This window comes from Trichosurus vulpecula, chromosome 4, assembly GCF_011100635.1.
Source record: "Trichosurus vulpecula isolate mTriVul1 chromosome 4, mTriVul1.pri, whole genome shotgun sequence".
In the NCBI taxonomy this organism is placed as follows: Eukaryota; Metazoa; Chordata; class Mammalia; order Diprotodontia; family Phalangeridae; genus Trichosurus; species Trichosurus vulpecula.
This window is the reverse complement of record NC_050576.1, coordinates 11,734,130-11,760,993: the sequence shown is the minus strand read 5'-3', so window position 1 is coordinate 11,760,993 and position 26,864 is coordinate 11,734,130. Positions and strand designations below refer to the sequence as shown.

The 26,864-nt window shown below is 46.5% G+C and overlaps 1 protein-coding gene across 1 annotated transcript in view; it reads right to left on the bottom strand.

Annotated features, from left to right (window-relative positions):
- The window catches only part of GNG12 (G protein subunit gamma 12), a 149,043-nt gene that overhangs the window by 94,776 nt on the left and 27,403 nt on the right, over positions 1 to 26,864 (bottom strand). The window contains exon 2 of the mRNA XM_036754527.1: positions 2,404 to 2,455. The gene's annotated coding sequence lies outside the window, so the exon portion shown is untranslated. The remainder of the gene's footprint in view (positions 1 to 2,403; positions 2,456 to 26,864) is intronic.

Sequence of the window (26,864 nt, the reverse complement as noted above, 5' to 3'; positions counted from 1 at the left end):
ATTACCACAACCCATGGTACCTGTAAGATCCCTCTAGAGCAACACGCCCCAACAAGTTCCAATGGATATATGAGCTAAATATGAAAGATCCTATCATTAAAAATCAGAGGAGAATGAAAAGAAGACACAACTCTGCCCAGGGTGAAATTTCTTAACTAAATAAGGGACAGAGGTGATCATAAAAGATGAAATAGACGATTTCAATTATACAAAACTGTAAAAGCCTTTATGCGAATAAAATCAATGCAGCCATCATAAGAAAAGCAATCGAATGGAAAAAATCATCACAGCAAATATCTCTGAGAAAGGTCTGAGTTGCAGAGGGAATATAAGAAATGAATATAAGAGGCCTACCTCCTTTCCTATCTTCTCACACTGTACTCTCCTCCCTTCAGAGATAAAGAACTACTTGCTGTTACTCAAACTCAACATTCCATCTCCCCCAATTCTATATCTTCTCACTGGCACCTGCCTCCCACGCCCGGAATATGCTACCTTCTCACCTTTACCTCCTGGCTTCTCTGTCCTCTTTCAAGATTCATCTCAAGTCCCACCTTCTATAAGAGGCCTTTTCTGCCTTCCATCTTATCACCCCACTAGTGACTTTCCAGCTGCATGGTACATATGTTACATTATGGAGCTATCTGCATGTTGTCTCAAAATAAAGGATTCAGAAAAACTTGAGAAATTCTGTATAAACTGGTTCAGAGAGAAGTGAATAGAATTAGGATAATAATTCACAAGATGACCTTATAATAACGTCAAGGTAAACAACAGACAAGAGATTCAGAATTCTCACCAAAGAAGTGACCTGTCCAGACTTCAAGAGACTTAGCAGAAAAGCCTGCCTCCTGACTCTCAAGCAGACGGGTGGTGGACCACAGGTGCAGATGGAGGCATGTGTTCAGACATGGCCAGTGTATTGATTTATTGTGTATCTCTTTGTTACAAGGGAAGGTTCTATGGGTGGTGGGGAGGTGGGGGCAGGCATTACCAAGAAATGACAATGTTGTAAAAAAAATCAATAAATCATTCAAAACAAAAGAACACTTGGCCTATCCCGGACTATTTTCATCTGGTATCACCCAAGACTTGATATCCCAGACAGGGATGTCGCTCTAAGGGAGAAGAAATCATTCTCACAATAATCACAATACAAAAGGAAATGCCTGTAACTCTCCATGAAAGTCCCCACTGAAACACACATCCTTTTCCTACCCGAAAAGTAGGATCATCCCTAAAGAATTCAGTTAGTGCCTTGCTCATCATGCCACAAGCAAATAGGTCATAAGAAGGAGAGATTTCAGGAGGGCAGGGGCATGAGTAAGAAGTGGGCCGATCACTCTTCAGCTACAGGCCAGATCCCTGGAGAGCCAGCTCCAGGGAGTTGTTCAAATTCCTTTGCTATCTTAAAATGTTGATGTATTAAGGAGGACTTGAAATAAGAGGCCACAAGCTGGGGCTTGGGGATGTGTGGGTTCCAGGACAGTTATTCAGGTAACAGAATCACAGGATCTGAGAATTCAAAGGTCATTGAGACCAAGGCCCGGCAGAAGCAAAGCCTTCCTCTATGAGTGGTTATACATTTTTTACTTGGGAATGGATAAGCTCCCAAGGAATTACATTAGACTTCTGGATACTCTGAGTGTTAGCAAGGTTTTTTTTTTTTTTATCTCTTTACATTCAACTGATAATCTATAGTTCTCTAGTTTCCACCCATGGATCCTAGCTCTGTCCACTGGGGAGAAACAGAAAAAGTCTAATTCCTTTTATGCATTACAGCCCTTCAGATGTATGAAAACAGGGTTTCATTCCATCTCTACTGCCGTTGACCATCTCTTCTCCAGGCTAAAAAAGTCTTAGCTCTTTCCACATAAGGCATGATTTTCAGCCTTTTTATTGTTCCGGTCCATCATTTTATGGACAATCCACACAAATTTCAACCTTTTCCCTAAAATGTAACACTCAGCCCTGAACACAACACTCCAGATGGAGTCCAACCAAGGCAATATCAAAATTCCACTTTCTTGACACTACCTATGCCTCAATTCAGTTTAAGGTCTTGGCAGTTTAATTTGGCTTTCATTTCACAACAGGGCACTCATAATGACCTTGCAGTCCCCTAGACCCTCAGGTCCTTTCTCCAATGACAATTACTGTTTTACAGCCGATCTTTCCCCAATGGCTTCTGACCTGTATTCAAAGGTCTTCTGACCATCAAGAAGAATGTACATTTTTTCTTCTGCAAGCCTGGAAAACATTACTAATTATTCTAGGAAAAAACCCAAAGTTGGAAGAATAACCATTTAATTACAGTACGAGTCAAGCAACATTCCACTTGAATTCTTGAGTCATGTGCGACTGCAGTTACTTTCTTTTAAAAATTAAACACAAAGGACTCACCGATAAGAAGCTGTCCAACACCGTGTTTTCAGGTTCAAACGGTCAAGGAAATCTGCAAGAACATTAAAACAAACATTCCATCGTAAGCAAGCCAACTTTTCAAAAGTTGTACTTTCAATCGTGAAACAGTGTTAAGTGTTTCTCCTTCTGGTTAAAGATTAGCAAAAATTGCACAGCCTATTTGAGCGTAAAGATATTTTCTCCTGGATACTTCAATTTTCTGATGCTCGTAAGTCAGCCTTTCAAGTGGTCAATCAACAACTATTTTTTTAAAGAGCTTACTATGTGGCAGGCACTGTGCCAGGGGCTGGGGAAGCAAGAGGAAAAGTGAAACTGAACCTGCCCTCAGAGAACTTAACTAGATTGGCAACCAATACGTACACAGACAAGTCAACAGGAGCCACCAGAAAAGCATTATTGGGGGCGGATGGTGGGAAATCATTCTCAACTTCTCTGAAAATGCATTAGTGAGCTGTTAGTCAACAAGCATTTATTGAATGCTCAGTGTATGGCAGATACTGCTAAGATCTAGACCAAAAGAGACCCTCAAAGCCAACATCCTGATGGCAGAGACAGTATGTAAATAACTAGGAACACACAGGTTACAAACAGAACAGATGGAAGGCAGTCTGGGAGGGGAGGGAAAGAACAAGGGATGGAGAAAGGCTTCCTGCAGAATGCAGAATTTAAACTGAGTCACAAAGGAAGTAAATTAGGAGGCAGCGGTGAGGGGGCACAGAAATGGAAAACAGAGAGTTGTGCCCAAGGGACACAGTGAAGGTAGCAGAGTATGTGGAGGGGAAGAAAAGGGGGGACGATGGGAAATGTAGGAAGGGGCCAAGTCATGAATATCTTTAGCTAAAAATAGATGACTTTATGGTTGATCCTGGAGGAAACTGGGGACCTCTGGAGCTCCCTGAGTGGGGGGTGATATGGTCAGACCTTCCCTTTAAAAATCATCTTGGCAGTAGAGGACAGGCGTGGGGAGGGACTTCAGGCAAGGAGGGCAGTTAGAAGACTATCAAAATCATACAAATGAGAGGTGATGAGATGCCTAAATGGAGGTGGGGTAGCAGTGGAAGACTAGAAAGGGACTTGTTGTAGCCATGCTGGGAAGGTGAGAGCGAGTGAGAATGAGGAGGACAAGGATGAAGGCTGACACTTTCAAAGTACCCAGGAAGGGAACAAGGGAAGTCTGGAGGCAATGATGACGAGCCCCGTTTTGGACGCATAGACGCTGAGATGTCTTCAGGGCATAGCAGGTATTGTCAGAAGGTCTGGGTAGTGCCAGATAAGGCCATGTGGGAATCATCTGTATGGACATGATGACTGAGCCCATGGGAATCGATGGGATCAATCGGTGAGATATTAATATTAATTAATTAATTAAAGAATAAATTAATGAACATTAATAATATGAAGGCAACGGTCCTAGAGATGGGGGAGTGGGGTACAGGACGATAGGGGGCATAGTGGGTAAAGCGCATGCTAGATTAGAGCCAGGAAGATCTGAGTTTGAATTCCATCTCGGATGTTCTTTAGCTGTGGGACCTTGGGCAAACCCCTTTAGTTCCCTCAGCTTTAGCTTCATCATCTATAACACGGAAACCATAACAGTACCCACCTCACGGGCTTGTTGCGAACATCAAGTGAAATAACACATTTCAAATCTTACCAAAGTGCTAGCTATTATTTTTGGTTTTTTACAATATAATTATTATAGCAGAAACACCACTGAACCGAGTTTGAAGCCCACCTCTGATGCTTGTTGGCTGGGTGGGTGACCCTAAGCTGGTCAATTTCTCTGAGACTCAGTTTCGTCACCTGTAGAAATGGGGGTGAGCATTCACTTCTACCACCTCCTACGCCGGCTACTGTGAGGAAATCAGGTTCAATTCCACAAGCATGTTATTGAGCACCCACTATGTGCCAGGCCTACTGCGCTAAGTACTGAGAACACCAAGTCCTCTTCTTCAAGAAGAATTACCTTGCATGCTGAAAAGTGGGATAGGAAGGTAAGTAAATAATTTCGTTCTCAAAATCCAGCAATTGTTAGGAGGAAGCCCCGATTTCTGCGGCCTCCTTGACAGGACGTCAGCTACAGTATCGATCAGAAAGGCCTGACTTGAATTCAACAATTTACTCAGCTTTAATCCAATTTGCACATGGGACTAAAGCAATCATACATTAAGGACACTTTCTGAAAAGTCTGACCGCTTCCAGGCAAGCAGGCCTGTTCCTGTTTTTTTTTTTTTTTTTCCTTTCCTGGAAACCTGTAATCAATCTGCAAGAGGCAAAGGAAAGAAAACAGCCCAAATGCAGCCCCTCCAAGCTCCTGGGGTTTGGAATGACTTTCACGATGAGCACGTTTTAAAGAGCAATCTATCTCAGATGCCACACCTGGTCAGTCTCCTAGTCTGAAGGGATCCCTTCCCCCAGGACTCCCTCCCCACTCCCTGCCCCAATTGACACTTGGTATCTCTCTATTTTCATATTCCCATCCCGGCCTACATAGAATCCCCTAAGGCAGCAGCTAGTGGCATTAACCTTGAAAGACGCATCTTTTTTTCCCTGCAACAGGGGGAAACACAAAAACTCCCAGATCTGGGGCAGATGCTGACCTCTGGAGAGAGGCGAGGCACTCTTCTCAGCTCACGTCAGAGGCTGGACCATGTCCCAGGCCGGGCCTGATCACTAACAGATTAATGCAATTTTCTCTAACATCTACCCCCACTATTACAGACAGAATGTAAAACACATCCCAAACCTCCCATGAAAAAGTCTGGCGGCCTAAACTCCCCAATTCCCCACTAGATTCCACTGGCATCTTTTTGACATCCTCCCATCCCCATGCTGTTAAAAGGGATGATTTTTTTTCTAATATTAGTTCATTTTCAAGCATTTTATTTCTTTCTTTTTCAAGAAATAAAAAAATCTGCCTTCTCTCTCTTCCAGCTCCACCCACTCTGAAAAAGAAAAGAAAAACAAAACTCTTGCAACAAACGCACAAGTCGAGCAAACAAAATTCTAAACTGGCCCCGTTCAAAAAATATAGGTCTCATTCTGTACCCCGAGTCCATCACCCCAGTCAGGGTGTGGGTAGCACTTTTCATCATGAGTCACAGGGAATTGCGGTTGGTCACTGAGTTGATCACAGTCCTTAAGTCTCTCAAATTCCATATTAGCTTATGAGATGTGGAGTTAAGGGGGTAGGGGAGGGACAAAGGGAGGCCTTGAACGCAGAGGACAAATCAGACTGTGACTCCTATTATCCATAATGTGTATTATGGTTTCAATTTTTAAAAAAGTTGGTTTTTCTGAGGCGGGGTCAGGAGGTCTTTGCTTCATTCCATCTACCAGATCTGAATCTCTCTTTTATGCTGGCATACCTAGCCTTACTCTCCTCTCTCATAAAAACAAATGATAAGGGAGGATAGGAGATTAGAGAGCAGAGACCAGGGAATGGTCTTTATTCCCTCAGTTACAGAATCCAACATTCCCACTGGTCTTCTGGGAACTACTGTATCTTCATCGGTCAAATGGGGACTCCCCCTACCTACCTTGTATACCTCCCAGGCTGCAGAGGGGATCCAATGTGCACTTTAAGAAGTGTGAACCCCCCTCATGGTACAAATGTGGGGTATTACTGTTATCATTAGCACACAGACACCACAGATCTCACATAGTGATGGGTGATTGGGCACAGTGGATGTGAACTTGGAATCAGGAAGACTTAGATTAAAATCTGGCCTCTGATGTTCATCAGCTGTGCAACCATGAATGCCACTTAACCTCTCTGAGGCTCAGACAACTCTCTAGGATTCATCTGCAATCACAGAATCTTCTGATCAATCAATCAACATTTACGAAGTGCCTTCTATGTGCCAGGTACTGTGGTAAACGCTAAGAAAACACAAAAGGTGGGAAAGATTCCGGCCTTTAAGGAGCTCACACAGGGCAGACATGCCAACAATTCTGTGCAAACAGGCTATAAACAGGATGAAGCAGAGGTGCTCTCAGAGGGCAGACCCAAAGGGGGGGGGGCTGGGAGGAGGAGAGGAGAGAACCGGGGACAGTGAAAACGCCTGGCTTTGGGACAGGAAGGGTCAAGTTTGAGGACTGCTGCCTGAAATACTGATCCCTAGAACTTCAATAGATGCAGCCATACTGAATACTCCCAGTCTCCAAACTTCACGGAATGAAAAGCTTTCAAACCATAGAGAAATAATAAAAGAACGAAACATCATGTGGGAACAAGCCCAGGTGCATATTATTTATCCCATCATTCTGTCTGCTACTTGAGTCATCCTGAGTGTATTTTCTGTGAGCCCACAGAAGATGAGCTTAGATCCCAGTATTTTTATTCAACTACCAAAAAATGGCCATTTTATCGGCCAGAACAATAATCTGCAAAAGATTAAACATAAAAGAATAATGGCAGGCTAGCAGCTTGTTCCCAGACTATTTCTATCTGAACGCCATCAGAGAAGATGAGGAGAGGAGGCTGATGCACGATAATAACAGCTATAGAGCGCACAAACAGCAATCAGCCGCAGACTTCAGTCCACGGGGCAGGGCTCCTGATCACCCTGGATGACTTTCACCCCGCCCACCCCCACCCCTCCCCAAAAGGGTAAAAGTAGCTCTGGCTGGTGCAGCTAAAGAGAATTCTCCAGCTTCTCTTATTTGGGGGTTTTTATTGCCAGCATTTAGCAGAGTGCTTGGCAAAAATACTTCAAAGATGTTCAGCTTTCCTTCCTCCTCCCTTCCCTTCTCCCCCTCCTTTTTTCTTCCCTTCCTCCTCCCTCCCCTTCTCCCTCCTTTCCCTTCTCCTTCCCTCCCTTTTTCTTCCTCCTTCCTTCCTCCCCTTCTCCATCCTTTCCTTTCTCTCCCTCCTTTTATCTTCCTCCTTCCTTTCTTCCCTTCCTCCTCCCTCTCTCCCTCTTTTTCTTCCTCCTTCCTTCCCTTCCTCCTCCCTCCTTTCCCTTCTCCTTCTCTCCTTCCTTTTTTCTCCCTCCTTCGTTTCTTCCCTTCTCCCTTCCCTTCTCCTTCCTTTCTCTTCTCTCCCTCCTTTTTTCTTCCTTCTTCCTTCACTTTTCCCTCCTTTCCTTCCTCCTCTTCCTCCTCCCCTCCCTTCCTTCCTTCTTACCTTCTTTCCTCCCTGTCTGCACGTCTATCTCTCCATGTGGACACCCACAATGGAGGTCTCAGTAAATGAGCCTACCTACTTAAGGAAACTCAGAGAGCCAACCTACTAGGATGGGCCAAGGGGAAAATCAGATTCTTTCTTGAGTGTTCAAATTTCACTTAGAACTTAAGGAAAATAAAGATGCTTATGTGAATATTCAAATACATGAATGATTTCTGTGATTAAATCCACACGGAGAACCCCTCCACCAATAGAGATCCCAACCCTAACCCTGGGTAAGGCCGAGCTCAACTCAGGCATTGCCTTCTACAGGAAATCTATCCTCACTGTCCCAATAGGCTACTTTCCACCTAGAAGTTACTCTGTATCTACGTTGCATATATTTTTAATTTAATATTCTTTGTAATATTATTTCTTTCCCTACTCCCTCAAAGTAGGATACAACATCTATAAAGACAGAGACTGTATTTGTCTTTGAATCCTCAGTGTCTTATATAGTGACTAGTACATACTAGGCACTTAATAAATGCTTTTTAAATATATAAGTCCTGGAACTTTGCTTGATAAGCATAGTAGGTAATGAAATGCCCAAGGTCACACAGCTAGGAAGTGTAAGAGATGGGCTTGAAATCAAGCCTTTCTGGAATCTAAGGTCACCTAACACTGTGTCTTTATTTCTTGTTTTTATTTTGTATTTAAAAAGAAGGCTTGGTCTTTGAGGGCCCAGTCCTTAGAGTAGGAGTCAAAGACAAAGTGCCTGCTGAACCAGATTAAAATGCCACTGGGAAATATTTAACAAAGTAAAAATACAACAAAACATGGAAAACATGACATTTAAAACCAAATAAATATGCCCCTGCAGTGATCCTTCTGTATGGATTGGTGGCCGCTGTTTCTGTCTGAATTTGGCACCACTGTCTCGGAACATGCTGGGATTAGCCTTTCCTAGTGGGTCCTATAGAGCAAGTATTATCTTCCCTTCTCTCCCAGCTAGTCTAACAGGGGAAGGCTTGGTGAGCCCCATTCTGGCCAAGAGGGACTGGACTGGGGTTGGAGAGGTTATTGTGCGGTGATGAGCTTTCTGGTTGGCTGAAGAGTGTGAAGGCATGGAGACCCAGGTGAGTCTGAACACAAAAGGATGGATACACTCCTTCATACTCCCTTTGGTTCTCTTCCTTCTTGGAGACAACCAAGACTTGAACAGTTGAGAGCTGGCAGCTGAAGGGGAGCGGCAAGGGCTACTCCCACCTGGCCACCAGATGGCCATGAATGCATGGCACCTCTGGTTCTTTTGCTTCTATCACATTTATTCTTTTTTAATCTTAGGGGAATGAATACCTGGAGACAGAATTAACCAGGTTATGGCCTTATGGTCTTCAAAAGGTTGGGAAAACTGTCAGAAGTCACTCAGCAACTGGAGCTGGTAGTAGCAGCAACAAAGTCCAGTGAGGAGCCCCTCAGAAGCCAGGAGAGTAGGTGGATGCAGCCCAGCAGGGGAATGCCCTATCAGCCAGGACCCCTCGCCCAGCAAGGAGGCTGCTATCAAGCTAGATGTGAACCTAGTCGGGGCTGTGCCAGAGGAGAAAATGCCTTCTGTGGTCAGGAGTAATAAGGTACCCCTCCACTCCTATATGTGTCTCATGACTGTACATTTGAGCTCATTCACCCCAGGACCCTTGTGTATGTATGCAATGGGCGAATGGGCCTCCTGCCTTCTAGCTGATGTTCTTCTCAGTAAATACCCTTTTATAAAAGCTAATTTATGTCATTAGTTGATTGATACTGGCAAACACACTGTATAGGGATTCATGAATAGTAATATTAGAAGCTGCGATCCCTAAGGGTTACCCCAGAATCCTAAGGGAGGAATAATCAGCCAAGCTCTGGTGGTGGAAGGGGACATTGGGAGAGAGAGTCCAGTGTTACACGTGTATTTTGCATGTATTTATATGTGTGTGCATGCTAGATTCCTCCCAAGATAAGCTCTTTGAAGACAAGGACAGTTTTTTTCCCATTTGCATTTCCAGCACCTGGCACAATGTCCAACACATTATGGATCGATTAATTAACTGACTGACCCTGTGCCTTCCTTGTTAAAGGGTGCCCCTAGTGCAGAATGCTGTCCACTAATTCAAATTAGTGGCTGCTCAGGAATCTATGGACTCAGAGAGTTTGACTGGTGCTCTGAGAGGCTCAATGACCACCCATTGCAATCACTATGTGCCAAGGATGAGGCTCAACCAAGATCTTCCCAACTCCAAGGCCAGGTAGCTGTTCACCCTGACATTCCAAAAATTATGATCATCATATAAAATTATAATCATTAGACACTATCCGCACTGTAAGTTTACTTCAACAATTCTTAGGATAGTTAAACTTCAAAAAAAACCCAAAAATATCAGGATGCAAATCCCAGATTTAATGAAAGACTTAATTTCTGAATGGATTAAGCAGATTACAAGGTTAGTATAAAAAAAAGGATGATGAATGAACAAAGAGGGATGAATGAACAAAAAAGAATTTGCTCGGTGCTTTCTGTTGCTTTTCAGTCGTACCCGACTCTTTGTGACCCTATGTACCCTACTGTCCATGGGTCTTTCTTGGCAAGGATACTGGAGTGGGTTGCCATTTCCTTCTCCAGTGGATTAAGGATTAGTGGGCTTCTGCTCACCACCTTGGTGACCATATGTCATAATGGCCAGAGTGTTGGACCTGGAGTCAGGAGTCATGGGGTTTGAATCCTGCCTTTGAATCTTACTGGGTGACTCTGGGCAAGTCACACTCTGCCGAGCTTCAGTTCTGTCATCTGTGAAATGGGGAGGATGAGAATACCCACGGCACCTCAGGGCTCAAAGGAGATAGCGCGTGCTAAGAGCTCTACTACAGAGACGTCAACTGTTAGCATTATGGTTATTTCCTCCCCAAGAAGGACAGTTTGCTAAGAAAAAGCCCAGGAACAACTGTACATGTGACTGACTGTAACCGCAGCTTATGTTTCTACTGCCCGTGGGGGCTTGCAAAGAGAGCTCTTTTCTCACCAGCCCATTTTATAGACCAGGGCTGTGACGTTCACAGAGTAATGCTTCTTGACTACAGTCACTTAGTAAGTAGCAGCTCTTGACATCAAACCCAGATCTCCTGACTCCCAGTCCAGAACTCTCCACCATTTCTTCAAGAAGGCTTTGCCAGGCCTCCAGAATCTCAGCATCTTCCCTCATCCACCCTGTCTATACTTTTTTTGTACAAATAGCAACATCAGAATTCATATCGCACCCCCTGCTCACACCCTGTATGACCTTGGATAAATCATGCCAGTTCCCCAGGCCTCAGTTTCTTCATCTGTAAAAGGAGGAGGCCTTTGGGGTCCTTTCCAGCTGTCCACTTGTGATCCTATGTGGTTTTAAAAAAAATCCATTATTAGTTTCAGAAATGTGGTTTTGCTTTATTTTTTGCCATTTAAATAAAATTAAGAAACAGCATAAAGGTAAATTAGGAGTTCGGCTAAAACTGGAACATCCTATCATGAAGCCCTATGTACACCCCTTGCTTAGCTCTTCTAACTCTAGCAAATATACCGCCATGAGCCAGCTCCTACGCACACGTAGTCCTGAAGCCTACATTTGTTTGAGCACCTCTAGATTCCACTGGTGTGAAAATGCTTCCAGACTGGGACACAGCAGTCAAACCCTTTAGTCGTATCCGTGAGGTTCCCACCCCCCCTCACCCCTTCCTCCTTTGAAAAGCGCAGTATAAGTGATCTCCTCCTTCCTCCATGAATGTTGTGTCTATCCATGTGAGTGCACCTACACTGAGAACCCACCTACAAACAGCCTAGGGAACATCTGTTTCCTACTATCATGAAAGCCCACAGTAAACCATTTGGGTAACTACAAAGATCTATACAGAATTAGTACGCTGAAATATCCCTGTCATACAACCTACAAGGGCACCTTCTGAAAAACATAGCAGCCCAGAAGGGAGAATTTCCTACTCTTCCTGAAATAAGCCACGTTCCAGATGATTTCCACTAAGTTGGACTTCAAATCATTAACAATGCTAATATGCCATCTGATCCTGGCCTATGAGTTTCTCACCCTACCCTCAAGGATGACTCCCTAAACAATGACATAGCACTCAAGAGCAATACCAGTGGAAGTTCTAAGGATGCGAGGAACGGGACCGTGGTACATTGGAAATATCCCTGGATTCCATCAGAGACACTGGTCTGAAGCCACGCTTTACCATGAGTCACCTTGGGCTCAATGCTTAACTTTGTTGGACCTCAGCTTACTCATCTATCAAGTGAAGGAGGTGGTCAGATGCCCTCTTACATCTCTAAATCTAGGGCCTCTGTTGGAGTCAACCTTGCTTAAAACCCTTCTGCCATGGATTAGTCCTTAGGAAGGTACAATGTGATTAGACATCATTCGCTGTTTCTCTGAGGACAGGAGATCCTGTGGGGCCTTTGGATCACTACAGCGCCCAAGTTCTCATGGACTAGCACCTGTTAAATCAGTCATTCAGCAAGCCTTTAAGTGCCTATATGTGTTGGGCACTGGAGAAGGTTCTGTAGACACAAAGCAAATTGAAACTATTTCCGCCCTCAAGGCACTTACACTCTATTGGGGAAATGAGCATGTATATATGTAAACATATATACGACATATAAACAAAGCGTAGCCCGGCTGGACTGGCTCCTTGAGGCCATCTCTGCGAGCAGGCTCAGAGCTAACACTCTGGGTTGCAGTTGACCACTTAGGAGTTTAGAGCCTACCTTCTACTACGTATGACTCAGGGCTCAAGGGTTTGTACTTTGAGTTCACGAAGACTTCCACTATTTTTCCTTCTGGCTCCAAATAGTGTCAGGGTTATTTCAAGTTGTGTATTGACAGGGGATCGGGGGAGGGGGAAGGTGCAGCTGGCACTATTCCATACGTCACCCCCAAGCCCTAGCCTCCAGGAAGGCCTAAGCTCAAGTTGGAGCCTGGGGTTTTGGCTGCGACTTCTGGGTTTCTTCTTTCTGATCTTCTGTGAAAGAGCCAGTACCTACATGAAGATGGACAGCTACAGGCATGGAGATGTAATCTTGTGAGTTCAAGACATCTCACCCAATTAGACTTGAACAGTGGCAGAGAAGGAGTCCACGGCCATCACTGCAGTGTTCTTGGAGAGGAAGTACACCAACAAAAGGATTAGCCCAAGCAAGCCCTTGGCCAGCAGGTTTGTCCTGGATGCCATTCGGACAGTATGGAATAGAGGTGAAATGCACAGTGCTCAGGCAGCAGTTTGGCACACTACTTTAGGTTCTGATGAAGCTTAGGTATCAGCCTCTCACCAGACTGTAACAGTAGTTATAAGCTGTTACTAAATCCTGTTTTAAAATCATTCTGTTTATGCAAGCTATGTGTCTTTTACGTTTAGCATTTCTTTTGTGTGTAGGAACAAATTATCTGTCCCCTATCTGATCTGCATTAAGTATTTTTTAACTTCCCCTTTAGGTGAAACACCAGATGTGAGCCATAGACTAAGTTTTAAGTAAAGCTGTTTCCATATGCTGGGGTTAGGGTTAAGGTGCCCAGGACTGCGCTAAGTCCAAACTGAATGGCACACAACAGGAGGCAGGTAGAGTATTCCAGCAATGGTTTCTTAATGCTAGAAAAAAATAAAACAAGGAAATTTGTGGGAGAGCCTGCATTTGTACTGAGGGCAGGGATTATCTTTTTATTAATTGTATCCCAGCACTTAGGCCAGTACCTGGCACATAATAGGTGCTTAATGTTTACTGGATTGGAGTTGACTTTTAAAATGAACAAATGAATCCTTGATATCAAGCATCTTTTTTTTCCATTTGCCCTTGGTGCATTAAGTAGAATATCCCCTCTCATACTTAAGGGACCAGTGATTTTAATGGCATAAATGATTCCTCCACTCATGCAAATCCAAATTCCTCTAGAGACAAGCCTTCAATGTTTATGTCCTCATCATTTCCCTCTTTCAGATGGAAGCTTCCTTGAGGGCAGGAACGGATTTGGATTTTTTTTGCATCCCCAGGTTTAGCAGAGCGCCAGGCACTACCAGATACTTAAGAAATGCTTGTTGATTGGTTGACTCAAACAATGCTAACAAATTCATCATCCTACAGCCAATGGTCCAAATTTGGCTAGGCTAATCTTCAGAGAGCAGGCACACTTGCCCACCTGAAACCTCCCCACGTTGTCAGAAGACCTTCCAGAGTTTTCTCTTGACCTAACATTACCTCCAGGTTAAAGCAAAGCATCACGGGACCAGAGATTTCGGATTGGCCGTCCAGCTGAAGAGACAAGGAACCTGAAGGCCAAAGACGTGAGGAGTTCCCTGGGGTCACCCAGTTAGTGATGGGTCCTCTTGGAGAGACGGTATACAGTGTAGTGGACAGAAAGCTGGACTTGGGGTTCAGAACCAGTTTTCACTGTCTTTCCAGGAGGACTTTAATTCTCCAAATCCTAATTAATTAACGGTTCTGAGGGACTAAGGTATTGGATGGCTAAAATAACAAATCTGGCTGACATTTGGTTCTTTAAGACGGATCGTGGTTTTTTTTTCTCTCTCTCTTTTTGTGGGGGGGGCTTGTGGGGGGAAGGGAGGATTTCTCTCACCCAGCCACGAGACTCCGGAGTCATTATACAAATATTTGGGTTATGTCCGCTGCAAAAAGGAGCCAGGCTTGACAGTTAGGGGCAGAATACAGGAAGCGCCTAGCTGGGAGCCTGGACCAGGAAACAACACTGAATGAGTTTTTCAGCTTAGGCTTCTGCTATATTTCTGGGTATGGGCATGTGGGAGAGATAGCTTCTCCATGCCTTGGATTCCTGAGGAGGGAAAAGGAATTAGAACAAATACTCAATGGATGAGAATGAACGCCAACGGAGAGGATGTTTCACCAGGTCCCACAAATTTGAGAACTAGAGAGAATGAAGCAAGAGTGTGTGTAAACAGACTACAATTCCCTGAATGCCTGGACTTGGGCATTGCGGGTCCCTTTTGGCTCTTATCTCCATCAATCCTCCCAGGATTCCTTGGGCCCCGGGGCATGTTCTGGGCCAGGCCTGACTCAGGCCAGTCTGGTGATTCAGGCTTGGGACTGGAATGAAATGAGACTCTTGTCGGCCATCGCATGTTTACAGTAACATGGGAAGGCTATGCAGCAAGCAGACAGCATAGACTCCGGCCGGCCGGCCTCTGTCATGGTGGCCTTCTCCATCAGCATCGTGGCTCAAGACCTCGGGACGCTGAACGCCTCACATGCCGGGTGACCAGGAAGCTACGTGGACAGTGTGAGACTCGGTCTCCTGGACCAATCAAGTCTTGAGGACAGTTTCATGGTCTTTTAGCCACTTGGCCCAGGGCCTAGTGCAGAGTAGAAGCTGAATAAATGTTTAGGAAAACATCAGTCTAGCACTTCTGCTGTAGGACAACACCACCATGGCCAAGGTTTAAAAAGGGCCTCAGTTCAGCATTCTGAGACCAAAAATGCAACTTAATAACTTAAACCAGGAGGCTGGTTGGGAAATGGGCTTTTCCCAATAATTTAATCCAATTCAGTTCAACACGTACTTTGTTGCCAGGCCTCCGTGAAGCTAAGACAAAGAGGAAGACGGCCTTGCCTTCACGGGGCTGACCTTGCATTTATTCTGCATATATTGTATGGGGGCATATGTATGTATTCATCTAGGCCTTTCCTATAGAACGTCAACTCCCAGAGGACAGGATGGGTTCCACTGATATCTGTTTTCCCACAGCCCAGCATGGTCCCTAGGGCGGTTTACAGGACTGAGAGCTGCCAGATGAGGAATCTCCCTCTTTGGATGCAAGTAACATCTTCTCTGCCACTTCATCCTAAGGAAGCTACTGGATGCAAAGGACTTGTTCAAGGTCACTGAGCCAGAACTGTTAAAGGCATAATTTGAACCCGGGTCTTCTTAACTTAGAGCTTAGCTCCTCTAGCCACTACACCAAGAGATGGCAAACTGTGAGTTAACAATTGTTTTTACATTTTAAAATAAAGTCTTATTTTATTTAAAAAGTATAAAAACCTCCACTAAAGACTCTTTGCTCTCTAGGGCACAAAACAGGCTGCGGGCTAACTCCATAGTCACACCATGCTTGTGGCAGTAGTAGGTGCTTATGAAAGGCTGGACTGGGAGATTCATTCTCCTAGTGGTAAATAACACACAAACCCACGGTGTTGACAAAACGATCTGGAGAAGCGCTCACAAGTGTGGGGCTGGAGAACAACACTGGCCTTGGCTGCTCCATCGGCCGTTTTTCGGTTGTAAGGGAACGTACGACAATGGCAGGTACCACCTTTCTCCACATGAGGAGATGCCCTGTGTTCTATGGTCTGAGCCCTAGATTGACCTAGAAAGGAGGGTCCGAATGAGGACTGATCACTGGGACACCGGAGAATCTGGGGGCTGGGCTGGAGGGACAAGTACTTCTCTAGACTTCACAGGCACTTCCTCCTCCTCCTTCTGCACCTGCTGCCATCCCCCGGGGAGACTGCCTATGGCTTCCTCTGATACCTGTGCATTCTTCTGGATTGTTCTGCATGTACCTAGTGCTCTTCCATTTTGCATCAATAGAGGGTTATGGAAAATTTACCGGTTGCCCTCCTGGGAGAGAGATTGAAATACATGACATACCATAAAGAATAAGCCAGACAAAAGAAAACAGCAGCAGATAGTCAAAGCTCATTGGCAAAACATCTACAGTGGGCAGGGAAGTGGGGTACAAAGAGAGAGATGGAGCTTCATCTGAGCCTTCTGCTGCCAAGGACGACTGCTCTAAGTGAAGGGTGTCCTGAAAATTCACCTCATCTTTGGGAGATTTTGATGAGGAGAATTAAAAGAGCCAATTACAAACCACAGAACTCCAGAGGTGGAAGGGATCTACCGGTACGGAGTGAGTGGCTCCTCTGGCTGTTAGGTGAGGGGGAGAAGATCTGGAGCTGGCAATACTGTCCTATGCACGTCTGAGAAAGAATTCCCATTATAGCACCCCAGCAACCGTGACTGACCCAATACTGCTTCCCACAAGAGCACATTTCATACCTGAACAGCTCTAACGGGAAGGAGGTTTTCCTTTATCTATCCTAAATGATTTCGTTACAGTTTCCACTCACTGGTCCTTTGTTCTGCCTTCTATGGCCAAATGCAAGGCGCCGGATCCCTCTTTACCTGATAGCTTTCTAGATACGAAGAGACACCTACTGCATCCACCCCTCCTCTGGCCATCCCCACACCCAAGAAAAGCCTTCTCCTCTCAAGGCTAAAAAAATCCCCAGTTTCTTCGACTGCCTGGATTCAAGGCCCTTAACTTCATTTTTTGTTGTTGTTTTAAGCAACATTAGCCAGAAACCCGTATTTATTCCCATTTTCTGTGCTGCAATTTTCCCTAAAATTAGTTCATCCACTGTTCTATCATTTTAATCTTTTCTTGAAGATTATTCTGATCCTAATTCTGATCGTGCAGGATAATTAAATGGTGCTGTGCACAGGCATTGTAGGGGGCTAGAAGGATGAGGTTATATAGTACGGGAGAAAGAACACTGGATTTGTAGTCACTGGTCAATAAACATTTATTAAAGTGCCTCCTCTGTGTCAGGTATTAAAAAAAGGCCAAAGACAGACCCTACCCTCCAGCAGCTTACAGTCTGACCGGGAGATAACATGCAAACGACTACGAACAAACAGGACAGACTGGTGGTAGTCAACAGAGGGAAGGCTCTAGCACTAGGGCAGAGGACGCTGCTTCAGATCATGGCCAGTCATGACCTCACGAGCGCGTTATTTTATTTTTTGCATTTTACAGATGAAGAAACAAAGATTAGAGATGAGAGGGATCTGCTGGGGCCACACAGCGCCCTGCCTCTGCACCACATTCAGCTTCTGAGGCGTCCTCGGGCACCTTCGCCCTTCGTAGCTGCCACTTTCCTCCGCTATCAAATGCACAGGACGGACCGGCATCTCCGTTCTCTTCCAACCCTGAATCCCGTCATCCTACATGTTAACCCGAAGCCTGTGAGCATCCCATGTGCTTTGAAACAATCACAGAGACAGCACACGTTCACCTAGGTGTGCAAAGAAAGTGCTTCACAACTAATACCGCACTGGATCCTCGCAACCGCCGCTGGGGGGAGGGGCTGTTATTATTCCTACTTTACTGTTGAAGAAACCGAGGCAGGCAGCACTTGAGTGACTTGCCCAGGGTCACCCATCTAGCAAGTGTATGAGGCTGAATTTGAACTCAGATCTTTCTGACTCATCTTGCTCCTGCCTCAGACAGCTGCTAGCTGGGTGACCCCGGGCAAGTCACTGAATCCTGTCTGCCTCAGTTTCTTCATCTGTAAAATGAGCTGGAGAAGGAAATGGCAAGCCACTCCAGTATTTCTGCCAAGAAAACCGCAAAAGGGGTCACAAAGAGTCAGACACGACTGAAAAAAGACTGAAAAACCACTTTCGACCCCAGGCCCAGGGATCTCTCCACTGGGCCGCCCTGATGCGTCAGATACGTCAGGATGATTCAGTTTCTGCTGTCCAGGGTTTTGCGCTCCTGGGAGGGCTAAGGAGCGGGGGCTTGGCAGGCCGAGAACATGGGCGGCAGGGCTCTGCTGCTCAGGGCACTTTGCTCTCCCAGCTTCCTGGCATCAGGCATACTGGACAAAAGGGTAGTGTTTGTTGTTGTGAATGGGGCCCCTTTGTCATGTGTCTCTCAGTGCCCACTGTTCACAGGGTTCGCTCTTGCTCCCTGCCCCCGGGGATTTTCCCCACCCAATAGTGGCTCTCAAGCCAATGCCATGGGACCTAGTTTCAAGGGCACTAAAAAAATTGTATGACTTTCCCATAGTCAGAAAGCTAGCGTGTCAGGAGGACCCGTGTGCTCGGAGATGTTGACTACAAGATCTACCATCTACATGTCGCTCCACTTTACCTCTCCATAATTCACACCTGCTACAGGGAAGGATCCCTTGAGCTCAGAGTTCTGAGTTTCAGTAGGCTAAGCCAATCGGTATCTGCACTAAGTCTGGCAACAATACGGTGAGATGGAGGTGTGGTGATGAGGAGGGACAGGGGGGAAAAGGACACCCCGCTGCCCAGGGAGGGGTGAGCGGGTCCAGGTTGGAAATGGAAAAGGTCAACATTTCTCTGCTGATGAGCGGCGGAATCAACTTTGTGAGTGGTCACTGAGCTTCCAGCCTGGCCATGATAGGGAGAACCAGTTTAGGTGATAAAAATAATGGGGGGTGGGGAGGATAATGATACAAGACATCTTGATGAGGATAAAGGAGACACACAGAACGGCAATCTTGGCATACTTGAAGAAGGAACAAATAAGTATTAAGTCCGGTGGTAAGTTCTGAGACTACAGTCTTGACCTCAATGCGCCTATACTCTTAACACAGCCAGGGGAGAGGGGGCCAGGAAGGGACACAGAGGTTCATTAAGTCACTGGGAGAGACACAAAGGTACTGATGACTAGATATAATCCCAGAACTGGGAGAGGGCAGATGGAGTCCAAGCAATAGCAAGGCACTGGGTCGAGAAAGACGGCCATTGAGTGAACATTGATGTGAAATACGTTTGGGGGCCAGCCTGGAAGAGTGGGCCAGGGGAAGCCCTGACTCATTAGGAGTCAGGCCCTGGGGTAGAAATGGCAGAGACAAGAGGAAAAAAACCATTTTCATCTGGGAGGGAGGGGAGGGAGGATCAGAGAAGGTTTCCCAGAAGAATCCCCCAAATCTCAGCGCTGACAGGAACCTCAGAGGCTGCCTCATTCGATTCCTGCTAGGAATCTCCACCATAATATACCCAACACGTGCTTAAAATCTTCCCATGAAAGACCAACAACTGAAGGATGTTTAGCCTATGGGGGACATGACATCTACCTTCAAGGACAGAAAGACTATCTGGTAGCTAGGCTGCCCAAAGGATAGTATCTCAGACCTGGAATCAGGAAAACCCGAGTTCAAATCCTGCCTACATATGACCCTGGACAAACCACCACCTTTCTCAGTCTCGATTTCCTCATTTAAAAATGGGAATCACAAAGCACCTATCTCATAGGGTCGTTCTGAGGATTAAATACAACAGGCAAAGCGCTTTGCAAACCTCAAACACCATCTCTCTGCTAGCTACGATGAAAAGAAGAGTCGGCTTTGTTGTGCTTGGCTCCTGAGGACAGAGGCAGAAGCAGCGAATAACAAAGCTGACTTGTGCCAGCGACGCAAAGGTGGGGCTGCGCACAGAGCCTGGCACACAGTAGGAGCTTAACAGACGTTTTCAGATCGAATGACTGATCTTCCTTTCCTTTTGCTATTGGCCACAGGGCCGGGCCAAAGCCGAGCCGGTCACAGCTCAGGACACCCGAGTGCTTTCGGAATTTCTCTGCCAAGCCTTCTTGCCCTGAATGCAGCATCGCCCTTTTCCCTTCACTCTACTTGGCTGAGAGAAATTCTGGGACACAGTCACTGGCTTGGGTCGCCGCCAGCTTCAGCGCAAGGCTGGAGCGTTCATGGATGCCGCAACATTTCAGCGGCAGGACTGCAGGAAAGTGGTTCATCCAGAAAGTCTTTTTTGTATAAGAGGTCCTCTTCCCAGCTGCTAATTTCCCTCCCCTCCCATCATGTGAACATTAATAAATGGATTTATATAGCTCTCTAAGGTTTGTATGACACTTTACAAAAAACTCGGTGAGGCAGGGAATACCGGTACTATTACCTGAACGGATGAGCAAGCTGAGGGTCAGGGGAGTTAAGCGACTTCCTCATGGTCATTCAACTAGTTAGTGACCGAAACAGCATTTAAAATATAAAACTACGGAAGATTTCAGTTACTCCTAAATCCAGGAGGGAAGGGCCTTAAGGCCTAAACTAGGGCTTGAAGAAATCTGTATCCCTCTTCTCCAAACCCTTAATCCTTCAAAAGCTTTCCATCAGCATTCATGTAAGGAGATAAGGTAACATATTCATCTGTGGCAGATTCCACCAGTTTGGAAACCACTGGGCCAGGGCTGTAGCAATCTGCAAAGCAGCACCAGTGGGGAGGGAAAGATGGGGCAGACACAAAATGGTGGCCAAAGCATGGGCCAGGCATTAAAATGGAGAGTTAGAGAAAGGCAGCTACTAACAGTAGAAATGCTGGTGACAGGAGGCTGGGCCCACTGGAAGGCCTACGTGACAAGGGATCAAGCTCCGAGAACTCGAAAGGTTACCATTGGGAAGTGGAATTAAGACTCCCTTTGCATGGCTATAGAAGGCAGATTTGGGCTCAACAAAAAGAAATACTTCCCTCCTAACATCAGAGCCCCACCAAAGTGGAATGAGATGCTACAGGAGCGAACAAGCTCCCATGTTCTTTAAGGGAAGGCGAGGATTCTTGTTTAGCCAGGGGTTGGCCTAGGTGACCTGTAAGGTACGACCGACTCTTCTGTGAATACCTAAAGTGCAGAAAGGAACACAAAGCAGGATGAAAACAATGGGTCAGGTGGAACTGAGCAGCCAGAAAAAACCAGATCCAGACGAGAGCTCTGAGCTCTCCCTGAAGGACAGTGCCCTGCACTTGCTGCGTGTTCCAGAACAGCGTGCTTCTTACCACAAGTCAGTACATGCCAACCATGCCCCTTTCTGCTTCTTATGGAGGATTCTTTGGCCCGATTGGAGAACTGGGCTAAAGTTTGTCTTTGCTCCACGTATAAAAAAAGGCAGAAGATGGATGCAAAGAAAACAGAAGGCCTGTTTCAATTACTTTTAAAAAATGCCCCCATAGAAATAGGGTTAGAGATGAAGGGCACGCTGACACACAGAGGCGGGGAGGTGGCTGACATCAGAGATGCCTTATCCTGGGGCCCGGCCAAGAGAATGTCAGCTGTTTGAAGGCAGGGCCTGGTTTTGTGCCACCTTTGTACCTCCAGGGCCTAGTGTCATCAATCAGTCATCGGGCATTGATTATTGAACCTTCATTTACTGTGTGTCATCTACCCCTTTAGACTATAAGCTCGTTGAGGGTAGGGACCGTGTTTGTTTTTATTCACTGTATCCTCGGAGTGCAGCACAGGCAGGTGTTAGTGATTAATGGACTGAATTACTGGATTAAGTGGCTACCACATGCCAGGCACTATACTGGCCTCTGAGGATCTGCAAATCTTAAAGCAACAGAGTAAGCTAGTGGTAGTAGTAGTTGTTGTAATGTTGTAACGACTCCTATTAGTTTACTATATTGCTTTAAGTACTACCACCACAACTACTACCACCACAACTACCACCACCACAACTACTGCTGCTGCCGCTGCTGCTATGTATAGATGGCACTTGAATTTAGTTCTTGAGTCTGCATGGAGCACCCAACACCATACTGTTTCAACCTAGGAATAGAAATTGAGACTAGATCTGTGATTCCCTTGTATGGGGAACTCCTAGATGAGGAAAGTCCCTCCCTCAGTTCGGATTAGCAGCTCCTCTGCGATGCTGTCTGGAGCACCACGAGGTTCAGTTATGTCCAGACCGCAGGGGCAGTATGCATGTGTCAGAGGCAGGAGGTGACCTCAGGCCTTTCCTTCTCCAAGGCTAGCTCTCTATCCACTTTTCTCCCTGCACCCCTAAGTGTTTGCCACTAAAACTGATAAACTCTATGGAAGTAGTTAAAATGTTCTGCTTCCACTCACCTGAATGTTTGCAACTCTCTGTCTACAGGACAGCAAAATGGAAGTCAAGGAACAGTGGAGTCACAGATCCTGAGTTCAGATCCCACCCCGGATACCTGTGTGACCTTGGGCAAATCATTCCCCCTCCTTGGGCCTCAGTTTCCCCATCTGTAAAATGAGGAAGCTGGATGAAAGGGCCATTCCAGCTCCCAATTCTAAGATGAGGCTTTAGAAGAACACATCCCTCATTCTGAGCAGCGCTAGCTCAGGCATAAGAGGATGAAGGTTCTTTCCCATCTCTGATGCTTACTCCCAGGATGACTTTACCTCTCTGGGCCTCAGCTTCCCCATCTGCAAAATGAGGGGGTGAGACCATGACCCTCTCGTCTCAGACGCACCAGACGGCCACAAGCAGAAATCGCTCCAACACCTCAGTGGCTCTTTTGTAAATACTACTGCCGGGGTTTTTCCCGATAATTTTCCTTGGCCTGCAAGGTCAAGGTCCAAACGCTAAACCTAGTGCCTCTTGATACTTTCTCATTGGATGAAATCTGGGAAATAGTCAAGCTGGGGACAGCTGCATCCCCAAGTCTTATCCTGTGGGACAAAAATAAAGGACACCCTCCAAAACGCCACCGTGTTCTTTGTAAAGCCAGACACAGAGGGGTGTTGTCCTGATGCATGAGGAGGCAGGGCTGGCTGTGAGCCACAGAGATGGTTCTGTGTGTGTATCTGAAAAGGCCAATACACGATCAGCCTCCTTCCCTACCCTGCCCGGACACAAGGACTGACCTCTGCTTCGGCACTTCAAGCGGTCCACGCCGAGCCTGGCACCAATTGTGATGTGTGCCCAGCCTTCCCGGCTGCCTACCACCTCTGCAGAGAGCCCTGGCTGCCCAGTGTCAGACTGCCCAGCAGGTCCCAGCCCCGCCACACCCTGGGAAGCTGCCCCCGTACGGGATTCCTCTCTTTGATCCAGCCTGGACAACCTGAGGTCTGTTATTCATCCTCCTCCTTGTGACTTGGGCAGAGGCCACCTCCAACAGACACAAAGAGATTTCTCACTCTCAGAACTGTGGGACGGTGGAAATGAAAACAGTTTAAAAAAAAAGGCAGACTGATGATGCAGAGGTTTGGACTTCCTGACCAAAGGTCCAAGGTGTTTTATGGCCATCAGGGGAAGGGCAGTGGAAAGAACATGGGGCAGAAATCACAGAACTACAGAACTCGGGGACTGGGAGGGATCCAGCAGCCATCAGAACGAGCACCTTGGTGGAGTGGAGGGGTTCTTAACCTTTTGTCAAGGACTTCATCAGCAATCTGGTGAGAATTAAATGAGGAGGGCGGCTGGGTGGTGATAGAGTGCCCCGCCTAAAGTGAGGAAGACTTCCTGCGTTCCAATCCAGTCTCAGACATCTAGCTGTGTGACCCTGGGCAAGTCACTTAACCCTGTTTGACTCATCTGTAAAATGAGCCAGAGAAGGAAATGATGAATCGCTCCAGCATCTCCGCCATGAAACCCCCCCCCAAGAGGGCTCACAAAGAGCAGGCCAAGACTGCAGACGACAACAACAACTTGGTAGAGGAAGTTTCCAGTCTGAAAGCTCCCTGTGCAGGGCCACTAAAAATAAGCCGTAACAACCAAGAGCTGACATTTCTCCAAGGCTTCAGGGTTTACTGAGCTCCCTTCCTCACGAGGACGGATGAATTCATTCACTGGGGAATGCCCATCCCTGATACGGACTTCAGGCATCCATACCAAAGTCTTCAGAGACACACAGCAGGTGTGACCGGGGCGGAGGAGGCATCTGAAGTCAGGTCTTCCCGACTCTGGCCAGCATCGTCCCTCCTCCGCCGGGTGCTCTCTCTCTCAGGAAGATGATGTAAATAGAAGCAGCCGTATCTTAAAGATGGAGAAGCTGAATCTTTGGGGGAGTGTTGTCCCATGGATAAGAAGTGACAACGGCAGCTCTAGAATCCAGGCCTCTTGGCTCCACCGAGGAGAATCTGATCCCTAGCCCCTCCGGCTCTGCCCTGGGCCTCAGTGTCCTGGTGATAGCAATCCCTATCTGCTGCACAGGAGTATGGTGAGGCTGAAATAACTTCCCTCTCCCTACCAAAGGAGACGGAAGCTTCTCTGTTTGCCATTCAAGGTCTTCGATAACTTCATCTTAACCTTAGCAGAATACCCTCATTTGGTATTTGCTTCTGTATAAATACAGGGAGGGTTAGACATCACACATTTAGAGCCGCAGGGATCCTAGAGGTTATCAGGTCTAACGGCCCCCGATGAGGGCCCAGAGACCCAGAGAGGTTTAAGGGACTAACCCAAGGTGACACAGACTAACTAGGGGAGCTGGGATTTGAACCTACGTTCTCCGACTCCAAATCCTGTGCTCTCCCCACTGTGTTAGGCTGTCTCCCCTGTCAGAACATAAACTGCCTGAGGGTGCTTTGATTTTGGTATCCTCAATGCCTAGCATAGCCTGGTACATAGTAGGTGCCTAATAAATGCTTGAGGATGAATTCCATCCCACTTGAAGCTCTGACTTGTTTAAAAATGTGTATCTTAAATCAGCCATCTATAACAACTCTTTACTTTTTATGACAATGACCATACACGGCCCTAATAACCTTAGATCTGGGATTCTACACAGGAAAAAAAAGAACATTACATTTCAAATCAGGTGCCCAGGGTTCAAATCCCAGCTCTGCCACTCCTCCCCACCTGGGCCTCAGTTTCCACACTGGTAAAAATCAGTTGGTTCCGCTAGGTAACCTCCAAGGCCCCTTACTGCTCCAAATCTGTGATTAGTACAATGCAAAGCAATTCCTCAAAGGAGGAGACATTTAATGGCTTTCTTTGCATCCACAGCGCCTGACACAGTGCACGGCACACAGTAGGCGCTTAATAAGGATTCTGTATGTAGTGTGTGTATCCTAACATAGACATATCGTCTCTCCCATCAGAGCCTAAGTTCCCAAGGTGCAGGGAGTTTCGCTTTTGTCTTCATATCCTCAACGCTTAGCTTGGTGCCTGGTGTGTAGTAAGTGCTTAATAAATATTTGTTGACTGACTGACAGCACGGGGCCTAGCACACAGTGGGTATTTGACTGATTGTTCCTACGATGCTCGATCTAGTCTCACCCCCGTCCAACAGCACTGAGAAGGCAAGAAAACAGGGCTCCGGTGCTAGCTTTGTGGCTAATGCGCAGCGGCGCCCCTCGGGGGGTCACCTATCTCCAGCCTCAGCTTCCTGGTCTATGACAACCAAAGGCCCTCTTGTCCGCTGCTCTTTCTACCCTTCCAGCCCCACATGTCTATATTCCTTCTGCTATTTGTTACTTCAATTTGAGCTCACAAATCCTTTTTGTAATGAGGCCCACTGTTAATTAATGCAGAGACTGTAAACGTTCACCTTCTCTTCCATCCCAGCGCTTTCTTCTCCAGCTCCTATGGGCCATCTTGACCCTGACAAGGGCATCACTCCATTACGTTAAAAACCCCAGTCCTGGGCCTTAGTGAGAATGGAAACTCATAAATCTAGTAGGGAGAAGCAGCATGAAGTTACAAATTCAATCAACTGTGAAGAAAGGGGAAAGTGTCTTTGGAAAAAACACCAAAATAAAACTGAACACTTCCGGGCCGAAATCCAAGCCGAACCTTGCAGGGGCTATTGCTTCGAACAAATATTTCTGGTGCTTCCTGTGGTGCGTTTGGCTTTAGAATAACAGCCTATACTGACAGGACAGTCAAAGGGTGACTTTTTGAACTTACTCTACTTTGTCCAAAAGGGTTTCTGATCTAGGAAGTGGACGAAAGGGAAGGAAGGCAGTCAGGGCACTTGCCATTCGGGCAGGGTCAATTCATCTGGTTCTAAGGAGAAATCAATACTGTGGATACCTAGTTTTCAATGAGGTCAGATCCCAGGGGACTTCCGTACTAAAGCAGAGCCAGCCAGTGGTCGCGCAGCCTCAGCTAGAAGCCTTCGAAAAGGGCGGACGATTCCACTTTGATACAGCTCGGGTTGGTGGGAAGCTCCTCGGGAGATGAAGCATTCTTCCTTGCCACTCGTCCCCATGGATCCCAGCTCTGCCGACCATAAGAATGTAAGCGCTCATGGGCAGGGAGGGATTTATTTTACTTTGTATCCCCAGAACTTTGCACAGAGCCCAGCCCGGGCCTTGAGAGTTTGGTTGGTCAATCCAATTGTTCAAAGTAGCCCATGCTCCCTGATGGATGAATCGTTGCGGGCTGCTGGGGGGACTCGGAAGGGCCCTGAAGGGCCCTTCTGGATCTCTGCCACCAGAGGAAGCAAGGAAGGCCGGAGAAGTGACCGTCTGAGCCACCATACTGATGCTTCACCTGCTCCACTGTTTTTGTTCTCTTCCGAGATGCTGAAATAAGATAAGCTCCGGAGGTCAAGGTGATTCTCATTTCTCAAGTCTCTAGTCACTGCATCGTCTGAACAGCTTCAGAAAGTAAAAAGCCTGCTCTTGCGCACAGCCAACCAAAGAGCATTTATGCATTCACAGTGCTGTGCCAAGGGCCATGATGGGAGCGGGGCTACAGATGCACAAAGGAAACAGTTTATGGAAGGAAGAGAGGGAGGGAAGAAGGATGGAGAGAGGATGG